This window comes from Pistacia vera, unplaced genomic scaffold (genome assembly GCF_008641045.1).
Source record: "Pistacia vera cultivar Batoury unplaced genomic scaffold, PisVer_v2 Contig842, whole genome shotgun sequence".
NCBI lineage: Eukaryota > Viridiplantae > Streptophyta > Magnoliopsida > Sapindales > Anacardiaceae > Pistacia > Pistacia vera.
In genome coordinates this window covers 267,129-279,482 of record NW_022196715.1, presented here as the reverse complement: position 1 = coordinate 279,482, position 12,354 = coordinate 267,129, and positions in this window count along the sequence as shown.

Genomic DNA, 12,354 nt, shown 5'->3' with positions numbered 1-12,354 from the left:
TCCTACCCTGCCTCCTCTTGAAAAATATATCTACAGTGTCCACTTCAACACAAACAAATCCTGGAATTCAGCTTGAGGTTGTCCTTCCCATGGCACCTCCTAGGTGTTCTGCCTTAGCTAATAGTAGAACTAAAAAGGTTCATCCAATGGTTACTTGGTCTAAGGCTTGTCTCAACAAATATACCTCAAGCACTTCTCTCCACACATACAATTCTGACTGAGCCATCCTCTATTACTAAAGCTTTGCAAACTCCAGAATGGAAAGTAGCCATAGAGGTTGAATATCAAGCCCTATTGAAAAATCAAACCTAGAAATTAGTTCCTTTAATAGATGGCATGAATGTAGTTAGCAACAAGTGGGTGTTTAAAACCAAACTAAACTCAGATGGCTCCCTTTCTAAGTATAAAGCTCAGTTAGTAGCCAAAGGGTTTCAACAAACCCTTGGTCTTAACTACTTTGAGACCTTTTCTCCAGTAATTAAAGTAGCAACTATCAGAGTTATCTTGTCTTAGCTGTGTATAATCAGTGGGAAGTGCAACAACTAGATGTGAATAATGCATTTCTCAATGGAGAGTTGACTGAACAGGTTTTTATGATGCAGCCAGAAGGGTTCTCTGATTTTTCTCAAACCAGGTAGGTTTGTCAGTTGCATAAGGCCTTATATGGGTTCAAACAAGCAACAAGAGCTTGATTTGAGAAGCTAAAACATGCTCTATTAAATTGGGGTTTCCAGAATTCAATCTCTGATGTAAGTTTGTTTTTCTACAAAAAAGAGTCTTGTGTAGTCTATCTACTAGTGTATGTAGATGACATTTTTGTAACAGGAAATAACTCTCACTTAGTTGATCAAATAGTGGCAGATTTGAATACCAAGTTTGCTTTAAAAATCCTAGGCCTTGTAAGCTACTTTCTTGGTTTTGAGGTTAATACTGCTAACACAAAGTAAATATGCTCAAGATCTCTTGATAAGAGCTGGTATGAATGAATCTAAACCTTGTGCTACCCCTATGGCTATTGGAACTAAACTAGAAAAAGAAGACAGTGATAAGTTTGATCAACCTTCATTATACAGAAGCATCGTTGGAAGGCTGCAGTACCTAACACTGTCGAGACCTGATCTTGCCTTTGTTGTGAACAAATTAAGTCAATTCCTTCAACAACCTACAGTCAATCATTGGACAGCATGCAAGAGGGTTCTTAAATATGTAAAAGAAACTCTAAATCATGGTTTATTATTCACTAAAAAGGAGCATTTTATGTTAGAAGCATATGCGGATGCAGATTGGGCTAGTGATGTCAATGATAGAAGATCTACAAGTGGTTATGCTGTGTTTATTAGAGGAAATCTAGTTTAGTGGAGTTCAAAGAAACAAAAGGTAGTTTCTCTATCATCTACTGAGACAGAATACATGTCCTTAAGCCAAGCTTCTACAGAACTTGTATGGATCAGAAATCTATTTGAAAAAATTGGCATTACTTTGAATGGCTATCCTATACTTTGGTGTGACAACATGAGTGTTGGAGCATTGTCTTCAAACCCTGTGTTTCATGCTCGAACAAAGCACATCAAAATTTATGTGCATTATGTGAGAGACCTAGTTGCAAATAAAAGCTTAAGTGTGCAATATGTGTCTTTTGAGTACCAAGTGGCAGACATCCTAACCAAAGCTTTACCTAGAAATTAGTTTAATTACTTGAAAGAGAAACTTATTGTTACAGCCTCTTTATCTGATTAAACTACTTTATCCAATCTAAATAGTTACTTGAGAATGTAGATGCTATGTTTAGTATTGTAGTCATGAAAATGAGTTGCTGGATTACTGTTTTTATTTCTGCTATGATATGTTGCTGTTGTGTTATGCTTGTAAGATGAGCAGGTGTGAAGTGTTGTTCAGATTTTATTTGTAGACACGAAGTTGCCAGAAATGTAGATGCTATGATATGTTCCTTTGTTGTGTTGTGAATGTAAGAAGAAGGAATGAAGTTAACAAAGTGAAGCTGCTATGGTATGTCTCTTTGCTGTGTTGTGAGTATAAGAGTAGTTGATGAAAATTGTTGATGTACTCTAGTTGAGTTCGTAGCAAATGAAGTTGTTGTGTGTTGATGTGATAAGTATTGCTGCTGTGTTTATTTAAGGCTTGCAGGAATGGCATTGTTGTGAATAGTTGCTATATGTGAAGTAAATGACTAAGAAGAAGACATGGATACATAACAAAATGAGATTCTGCTTTTTTATCAGCAAAGGATAAAGGCAATAAGGATAGTTTTGTTTACAGGGGAATATTTGGAAGAGTTAAGATCAAGATATGTTTTGATTAAGGGGAAATATTGGGCAAAAGCTGAGGAGTGTCGTAGTTTGGGTTAAAGTGTAAAGATTAGAAGTAGTCTGGATTTCAATGCTAGAAAAAGGGACTTAGGCCAATACAATGTGTTTTGTATGTGTTATTGTATTTGCTCAATACGATGTGTTTTATAGTCATCTTCTAGATATAAAAACTAAGGGTGAGCGGTTCTGGGTACCCTGCATTTTTCAGGGGAACCGGAACCGGAACTGCACAGTGTAGGTTCCCAAAAAAAGGAATCGGAACCGGAACCGCATAGTGTAGGTTCTTAAATTCAAGGAACTGGAACCTAAAATGCAGGTTCCAGTTCCTTTCCCGGGTACGCTGTAAAAAATTAATTACCCCCTTATTAGTTTTAAAAAATGACAAAAATACCTTAAAAGTTTACAAATACACCCTTAACAAATTTTGATTACTCATTCATTTGTGTCCAATGTGACTCATAAATCCTCTAATCTTTAAGCAACACTTGAATTCAATCGATTCATCACAATTCACATAAAATTCCTTAATCAAAACCAAAATACAAACAATTAATTAAATTAAGTAAACAATCATACTATAAATCTATAATTTAATATTATAATTAATTAAACTTCTAATCATTTAATTAAGTATTGTGATAATGTTTATAATGGAATATTATAATTAATTAAGTAATTATACTATAAATCTATAATGTAATGTTATAATTAATTAAATTTTTAATCGTTTAATTAAGTAATGTACTAATGTAGTAAATTACTAATGTTTATAATATAATTTTGTAAATTTATAATTGATTAAGTAATCATTTAACTATGTAATGTTATAATTAATTAAGTGATTATAATATAATGTAATGTTATTATTAATTAAGTAATTATTTAGTTATAATGTAATGTTTTAATTAATTAAATTTCTAATCATTTAATTAAGTATTGTACTAATGTTTATAATAGAATATTATAATTAATTAAATAATCATACTATAAATTTATAATGTAATGTAATAATTAATTAAATTTCTAATAATTTAATTAGGTATCATGCTAAAATAGTAAATTACTAATGTTTATAATATAATATCATAATTAATTAAGTAATCATTTCATTATGTAATATTATAATTAATTATATGATCATACTATAATGTAATGTTATAATGAATTAAGTAATCATACTATAAATTTTTAATATAATATTATAATTAATTAAATTTCTAATCATTTAATTAAGTATTGTACTAATGTTTATAATAGAATGTTATAATTAATTAAGTAATCATTTAACTATATTGTAATGTTATAATTGATTAAGTAATCATTTAACTAGTAATGTATTAATGTTTATCAATTTATTTTAAATAATTAATTTATTACTAATTTATTACCGATATACTTAGAACTTGATAATTGAAGTAAATAACTAAATATTATATTATTATTCAATCAAATATACTATTCTATTCAAAAATAATTCTTTTAATAACATTAAAATACTTTTAATTGGTTTTAATTCCAATTATACACTTAATTAATCAAAACTTTAATATTAATATATTAAAGTTTTTTATATGGTGTAGTTTATATGTAATAAGTATAATTGTATATTTATTTAATTAGTTTATTGTAAAAATTTAACTTTTTCCATTTTAATTTTTTTTATATGTAAAATTACAATAGAAACCCCATTCTTCATATAATTTCATTTTAGCCCAGATTCCAAAATAGGTTCCAAAATAGGGTACCTGCTGCAGGTTCTTTTTTCCAGGTTCTGATTTTGGTTCTGGTTCCTACATCCTCCACATGTAGGAACCAAAACCGGAGTCGCACAGTGTCAATTCCAAAAATATGGAACCGAAACCTACCCGCATAGTGTGGGTTCTGGGTAGGTTCTGGTTCTACTCGCAGGTTTCGATTCTACCCGCTACTCTTGCTCACCCCTAATTTAAAAACGCAGTATTCTCTGTACTCAAGTCAGTTAACGAATTCAATACACTCATTCAGTTAGCTCAACTGTTTTTCTCTCAAATTCTTTATTTTTGTTAATTTTCTTTTCAAATCCGCTTAAGAATCTTCAACTTCAAAGAATGTTTTACCAGTTATTCCTCATCAGGTTGTTGCTTTCGTTGTGATGTTAGTTGCTCTATTAATCTATCCAATGCTTCCTTCATCCAGCCATACTGACTTTGACAAGCTTTGTTGGCTTCCGCCACACTCATATGCACAAAAAATGTGACATAATTATCAGAAATTGTTCTTTATACGATGTTTTTAATTTCGAATGCATACATTTCCAAAGTTAGGAAATAAACAATACATACATTTACTACAGTTTTGCAAAACTGCAGTGGACTACAGGCTATAGTTTTGCAAAACTGCAGTGGATTGCAAGCTGTAGTTTTGCAAAACTGCAGTGGACTACAGACTGCAGACTACAGTTTGCAAAACTTGCAAACTACAAACTTTATATTGTAGAATGGACTGTTCACTCAAATTTCACCATCAACAAACCCAAAGCAACCAGCACAAAAAAATCTAGAATAAATTGTGCAACAATAAAATGGGTTTAGATTGCATCGAACCAATTTAAAAATTCTTTGTGCTTTGTGTTTGCTTGTTATTTCCATACTGATTTTGCATTATAACATCAATTTACTACAAACCCTTACATAGATTTAGTCAAGAAATTTACCAACTCGAAATGTTTATAATATATGCAAACTTTTTGTATATGGAGGTTCACTATCAATGAAATGTTCTTTGAAAAATTAGTGTATCATTGTTTATAATTTGTACTATTAAAATAACAACTGTAACAGTTTTTATATATGATATAACAGATACATTGATAGCACTTTCAAAATGTAATGGAAAATAATTTTGTAACATTTACAAAATGCATTGAATGATACTTTGGTAGCACTTTTAACATGTTATTAAAAACTCTTCTATATCATTTTAACAATGTTAAGAAAAACCAATCTACAACATTGTAAAAATGTCATAGATTTGTTATCTATAACATTTTGAAAATGTTACAAAAAACTAAACTGTAACAAGTTAAGAATGTTATAGAAAACTTATTTATAGCATTTTGAGAATGTTACAAAAAACGAAACTATAATAGGTTAAGAATGTTACAGAAAACTTATTTATAGCATTTATACAGTGTTAACAAAAATCATTTGTAACTACGAATAAATGCTACAATATACTTAACAACAACATTTTATTGCAGTTACTGAAATGATTAGTAACATGCAAAAAGTGTTACCAATGTCTACTTTTCAGTAGCATAGGTTGTCACAGCATCCTTATAAATGCTACCAATTATCTATGGTAACACTTTTTGCATGTTACCGTAGGCCATTTTTCTTGTAGTGGTTATTTATTTTTTTATTTTTGTGTTTATTTAGTAATGAAAAATTTATAAACCATTGTATTAGTTAAGAGTTTTTGGTGGACTTTATGTATCACATATCCTTCCTACTCAAAACCATTATAAATGTCTACCATAATTTCTACAGCCACCACCACTGGACCAAAAAATATTTGCACAACACAAGATCACAAACAACAAGTCTTCTGTTTCAACTTGTTTTTCAATTACTTAGATTTGTTGGGTAACAATAATAACTTTGTTTTTGACATGGGTTTGTATTGTTTCATTCCATATCCTGACATGGGCTTGTATTGTTTTATAAACATATATTGAATAAATGTTAAATTCCAATATTAGTCTGTTAAAATTAAATTTGTAAACATTTGAAACTACTTTCATATAGAAAATGCTAATAACAGTATTGTTTGTGAAGATATGAAATCGTTTTCTGAAAACGTTATAAAATATAAGTAGAATTACTCTGCTGACTTATTTTTCTGTTTTAAGAAAACATTATCAATTTTTTTTTTAAAATAATTGAAAACCCATTTTAGCATTAAAAATAGGCCCCCTCACAACAAACTTTGATTTCTTTTTTTTATTTTCTTTATCTAGTTTGTATGTGGGGATTCAAACTTGAGATATTTGACTCTGATACCATGTTAAGATGTCATCCCACCTGAAAGTTTAAGATTGTAGGTGAGGGCTCAACATATTACATATATTAGACCAATACATTTCATTGGATTACAAGATGTACACAACACCAATGTGCGTCTCTGTCCATGCAAGGACTTATGACCAAAATGTGCCCTTAAAGATTATGATGCTCAATCTATGTCATTCTTGTTGGAGTTGTTGACTACTTCAACATTAATGGGTAACGCAGACGCATTCGGGGGTCCCGTCGGGCTTAGGAATAGGAATCCTTGTAAAACTAGGTTTAGTCTCTTAAACCTAGTATATAAACATATTTTTCTCTTGTTATGGTAGTGATAGAAAATCATAGGGCAATTCATTCATTGTAAACAAGAGAGGTGAGGCATATTGCAATAATATTGACTCAGCTGGACGTAGCCCACATTGGGTGAACCAGGGTAAATCGCGCGTATTATTTTCTTTGTTTACTGTTTGATTTGTTTTACTGTTATATTTTATTCCTGTTGTTGCCTCTATTTCGTTCAATTCTAACTGGATGTAAACTGTATGGTGGGGAAACCCAAATGTTATTAGTCGAGAGTATATGTTCCTACGCAATTCGACTTCGTTTTACAGTAGATGCTTATACCGATGCATACTAAAGTACTTGTACCTATGGATATTAACTAATGTATAAAATTTAAATGGTTTGATTTCCCTAATTATATAATATAAGGATAATAGACTTTTAGAATAAATAAGAAGTGAAGGTGTTTTCAACTTCTCATACACTATATAGAGTTTCCTATATATCTTAGTAAATACAGGTCATGCTTGACTTTGCTATGTATAACCAGCGAAGAATGGAGACCTCTACTAGAATTAATTTGACAACAACCTTCAATAGTAATTAGTTTAACTATTAATTAATAAATATTGACGTTTTCATGAGGAAGGTTGTTAGGCCACGACGATCAGCAAGAGATAGGCAACCAAATCCCAAATACTTGGGATAAGCTGGTCTTGACGAGCAGGAATGGGTTGAGCAGATAAGCTGGTCGTAACGAGCAGGAATGGGTCAAGGCAGATAAGCTGGTCGTGATAAGCAAGAATGGGTCAAGGCAGTTGCAAGATTTCGTGCGAGTTTCAGTTGTAGGATTACGCACGAATTTACGTGCATGAGTTATGCTTTTATGCATCGATTTACGTGTATGAGTTATGCTTAACTTCTAGAGTGTTTTGTTTACGTTATTTACATGTCTATTTATGTGGATTGCAGTTCAATTAGTTTCCCTTTATTTTGGTTTACTTGTACGAGGCTTTGCTTTATTTAAGCAGCCGCAGTCATCAATGAAGGCAAGTAATTATTTCTATGCAAACTGTGGTACACTTCTCACCCGAAGAGAAGACAAAATATCTGATCATTTCATTCTCTGCATTTGGGACCTATTAATTGGTATCAGAGCCAGGTTACCTATGGGAACCAATAAAGAGCGCATCGAGCAGTTGGAAGCTGGAATTGGAGGAGTACAGGTTGAGTTACACAGCGTGGACGACAGGCTTTGTCAAATGGAAGAAACACTCAACCGCTTATCCAAAGTATTGCTCACAAAAAAAGAGAACTCCAACCCCTGCAACTATCATCAAGAAGGCAACCAACATCGAGAAGGTGCCGATAGAGGACAGCTAGTGGTATCTTCCAAAACAGCAAAACTGGTATTTCTGCGATTTTCAGGGGATGATTCGATGGAGTAGTTCAATCGTGTGAACCAATTTTTTGAGTTTCAGAATACTCCTGAAGCCCAAAAAGTTTCTTTAGCCGCCTATCACTTGGAAGGAGAGGCTAACCAATGGTGGTAGTGGATCCGTAGGACGTTCAAAGAGGAAGGACGAGCTCTCTCATGGGAAAATTTTGAAGGAGAACTTTCGGCTTGTTTTGGGCCTTCGGAGTCCGAAGATTGTAATGAAGCGCTTATGAGGATAAAGCAGGCCGGTTCTTTGCGGGATTACCAGCGGGAATTCGAGCGTTTGGACAATCGAGTTCAAAGATGGACGCAAAAAGCTCTTGTAGGAACTTTTATGGGTCGCTTAAAGTTAGACATCTCGGATGTTATACAGATGTTTAAGCCTCAAACATTAAAAGATGCCATCAGCTTAGCATGGATGAAAGATGATCAACTTAGTAGACAAAGGAGATTTATGAGACCTGCACCTCCGATACGAGCTTCCCTAGCTCTTCCCCCTGCCAACTGAGCCGCACCACCAACCCTTGCTCATCCTATCCGACGACTTAGTTGGGAGGAAATGCAGCGGAGGAGAGCCCAAAATTTATGTTTTAACTGTAATGAACGATTTACTGCAGGGCACAAATGTCAGGGGCCGCGGATACTTATGCTGGAAAGGTGCGATGTAGCGACACTCTTTTAGGTGACAATGGCCCTGAAGAACAACTAGCCCAGGAGAATTATGAGGAGCTTACCGAACCAGCAATTACGTTGCATGCATTAACAGGATGGACAGCGCCTAAGACTATGTGGATAGCTACTAGAATCGGTTCCCACGATGTCATTATATTGATTGATAGTGGGTCAACTCACAATTTCATTAGTGAAAGCATTACCAACTTACTACGGTTACTGGTAGTACCGACGAAGACCTTCACAATTCGCGTTGCCAATGTAGAAAATCTCAGATGCCAAGGACGGTTTGAGGAGGTCTAAGTGGATCTACAATGCACTATTTTTTCCTTAACTCTTTACTCTTTACCTCTCACAGGGTTAGACGTGGTGTTGGAAATTCAATGGCTCGAGTTGCTGGGCTCTGTAGTTTGCGACTGGAAGCAGTTGACCATGGAATTCTTGTGGGAAAACCAAACCAAGAAATTGATCGACATTGATGGGCAAGACATCCGAGCAGCATCACTCAAGGAGCTAACCAAAGAAATGCATCCAAGCCAAGCATTGTTTGCATCATGTTTCCAGGTCAGCCAAACGGAATCACTAGAGAAGCTTCATCCAAGCATGCGGGAGCTACTGTAGGAATTCTCAGAATTATTCACAGAGCCCTCAACCTTACCACCAAGGCGGGAAATCAACCACGACATTAACCTTAAGGAAGGAACCGAGCCAATTAATGTACAGCCTTACCGGTATGCGCATTATCAAAAGAACGAGATTGAGAAACAGGTCCAAGATATGCTGCAATCTGGACTGGTGCGACCCAGCGTTAGCCCCTTTTCCTCGCTGGTATTGCTGGTAAAAAAGAAGGACAGGAATTGGCACTTTTACACAGATTATCGCGTGCTCAATACCGTAACCATTAAAGACCGATTCCTAATCCCCACCGTAAATGATATGCTGGATGAACTCTATGGCGATTCTTATTTTACTAAGTTGGACCTCAGAGCGGGGTACCATCAAGTGCGGGTTAAACCAGGTGATATCCATAAAACTGCGTTTCGAACACATAATAGACATTACAAATACTTGGTTATGCCATTGGTTTATGTAATGCACCCTCAACATTCCAAGCTATCATGAACTCCATCTTTCGACATCATCTTCGAAAATTCATAATAGTTTTTTTTTAATGATATTTTGGTCTATAGTCTAGATTGGGATCAACATTTAATGCATGTGAGACAGACTTTTGAAATATTGAGGCAGCACAAATTTTTTATTAAGGCTAGCAAATGTGCATTTGGGCAGCAAGAATTGGAGCATTTGGGGCACATCATCACTAATCAAGGCGTGAAGGTGGATGAAAATAAAATTGCTGCTATGCAAACTTGGCCTCAGCCTACTAACATATCGGAACTACGTGGTTTTTTAGGTTTGACAAGTTATTACCGGAAGTTCGTCAAGAACTATGGCATTATAGCACGGCCTCTCACCAATCTCCTAAAAAAGGGGCAATTCGGATGGCATGAAGAAGTTGAATCCGCCTTCCATGCTCTAAAACAAGCCATGACAACCACCCCTACATTAGCCATGCCAAACTTCAATGCTGATTTCACTATTGAAACTGATGCATTCGGGGAAGGCATTGGAGCGGTCCTGTCTCAACAAGGCAAACCAGTGGCATATATAAGTCGAACCCTCAGAGTGACAAAAAAATCATGGTCGACGTATGCTAAAGAGATGCTGGCTATCGTCGAAGCCATACGTACCTGGCAGCCTTACCTTCTAGGCAAAAAGTTCTATATTCAGACCGATCAACGTAGCCTCAAATATTTTCTTGAACAACACATAGCAACTCCGGAGCAACAAAAATAGGTTGCAAAGCTCTTGGGATACGATTATGAAATTCAATACAGGCCGGGTCGTGAGAACTCCGTAGCTAACGCTCTCTCTCGGAAATAGGGGAGTCCCATTCTTCACCATATTTTCTTTCCGCAGGTTGGTGTATGGGAAGAAATAAAAAAGGATGCCAAAGATGACCAATACATCCAGTCAAAGGTTCATGAGGCTACCAACCAACCTGGAGGGTCATACACATGGTGCCAAGGGCTGTTACTACACAAAAGAAGGGTCGTTGTTCCGCACGACATCACCTAAAGAGCCAAACTGCTACACGAAATGCATAACACCAAGGTGGGGGGTCATTTGGGTATTCTACGGACAGTCAAAAAATTGAGACAGTAGTTTTATTGGCCTGGGATGCATAGATCAGTGCGCGACTACATTCAGGGATGCGAGGTATGCCAGAAAATAAAAGCAGAGACCTTAGCTCTGGCTGGGCTTCTTCAACCGCTACCAATCCCGTGTCAAGTATGGGATGACATCACCTTAGATTTCATTGAAGGCTTACCAATTTCAGAAAGGCAGGACACTATCATGGTGGTTGTCGATAGACTTAGTAAGTTTACACATTTTCTTACTTTAAGTCATCCTTTTACTGCAAGAATTGTAGCAGAGAAATTCGTGGAAGGCATCATCAAGTTGCACGGCATGCCTAAATCAATTATTAGTGATCGGGACCCAATCTTCATCAGTAATTTCTAGAAAGAATTTTTCAAGCTGTCGGGCTCCAAACTACAATTCAGTTCCGCATATCATCCGTAGACGGATGGCTAGACGGAAGTCATCAATCACTGCGTCAAACAATATCTTCGGTGTTTTGTTCATCAGTGGCCACGTAAATGGAGCAGTTACTTACCTTGGGCAGAATATTGGTATAATACGACATACCATATTTCAACAGGGATGACCCCTTTTCAGGCGCTGTATGGAAGATTGTCGCCTTCCATTCTGACGTATATGGAGGGACTATCACCAGTGCATGAAGTTGATCAGCAACTCATAAACTGAGATGAATTGGTATGGCAACTAAAGGCCAACTTGGCAAATTCGGTAAATAGAATGAAGCAGATGGCAGATAAGAAAATGAGAGATGTTTCGTTCAACGTAGGCGAATGGGTACTTCTGAAACTGCACCCATATTGCCAGCAAACGGTCTTTAAACGCATTCATCAGAAACTAGCTAGCCGTTTTTATGGACCTTACCAGATTTTAGAGAAAATCGGGCCTATCGCATATAAGTTACAATTACCGGAAGGGACACGCATTCACCCAGTGTTTCATGTGTCACTCCTCAAACGATACCAGGACAATGGCGGCAACGTGGAAACACCACAGGCCGAGTTACCACCATTTACTGATGCAAGGGTAGTCGTCTTGGAGCCTCAACTAATTTTAGATTACCATTGGATCAAACAAGGCACTCAACTGGTCGAAGAAGGCTTGGTGCACTGGAAGCACCTTCCAACCGAAGAGTCAACGTAGGAACCCACAAAGAAGTTACGAGAATTATTTCCACATTTGGACCTTGATGACAAGGATCCACCTGATGGGGGAGGTATTCTTAGGCCACGACGATCAGCAAGAGACAGGCGACCAAATCCCAAATACTTGGGATAAGCTAGTTGTGACGAGCAGGAATGGGTCAAGGCAGATAAGCTGGTCATGACGAGCAGGAATGGGTCAAGGCAGTTGCAAGATTTTGTGC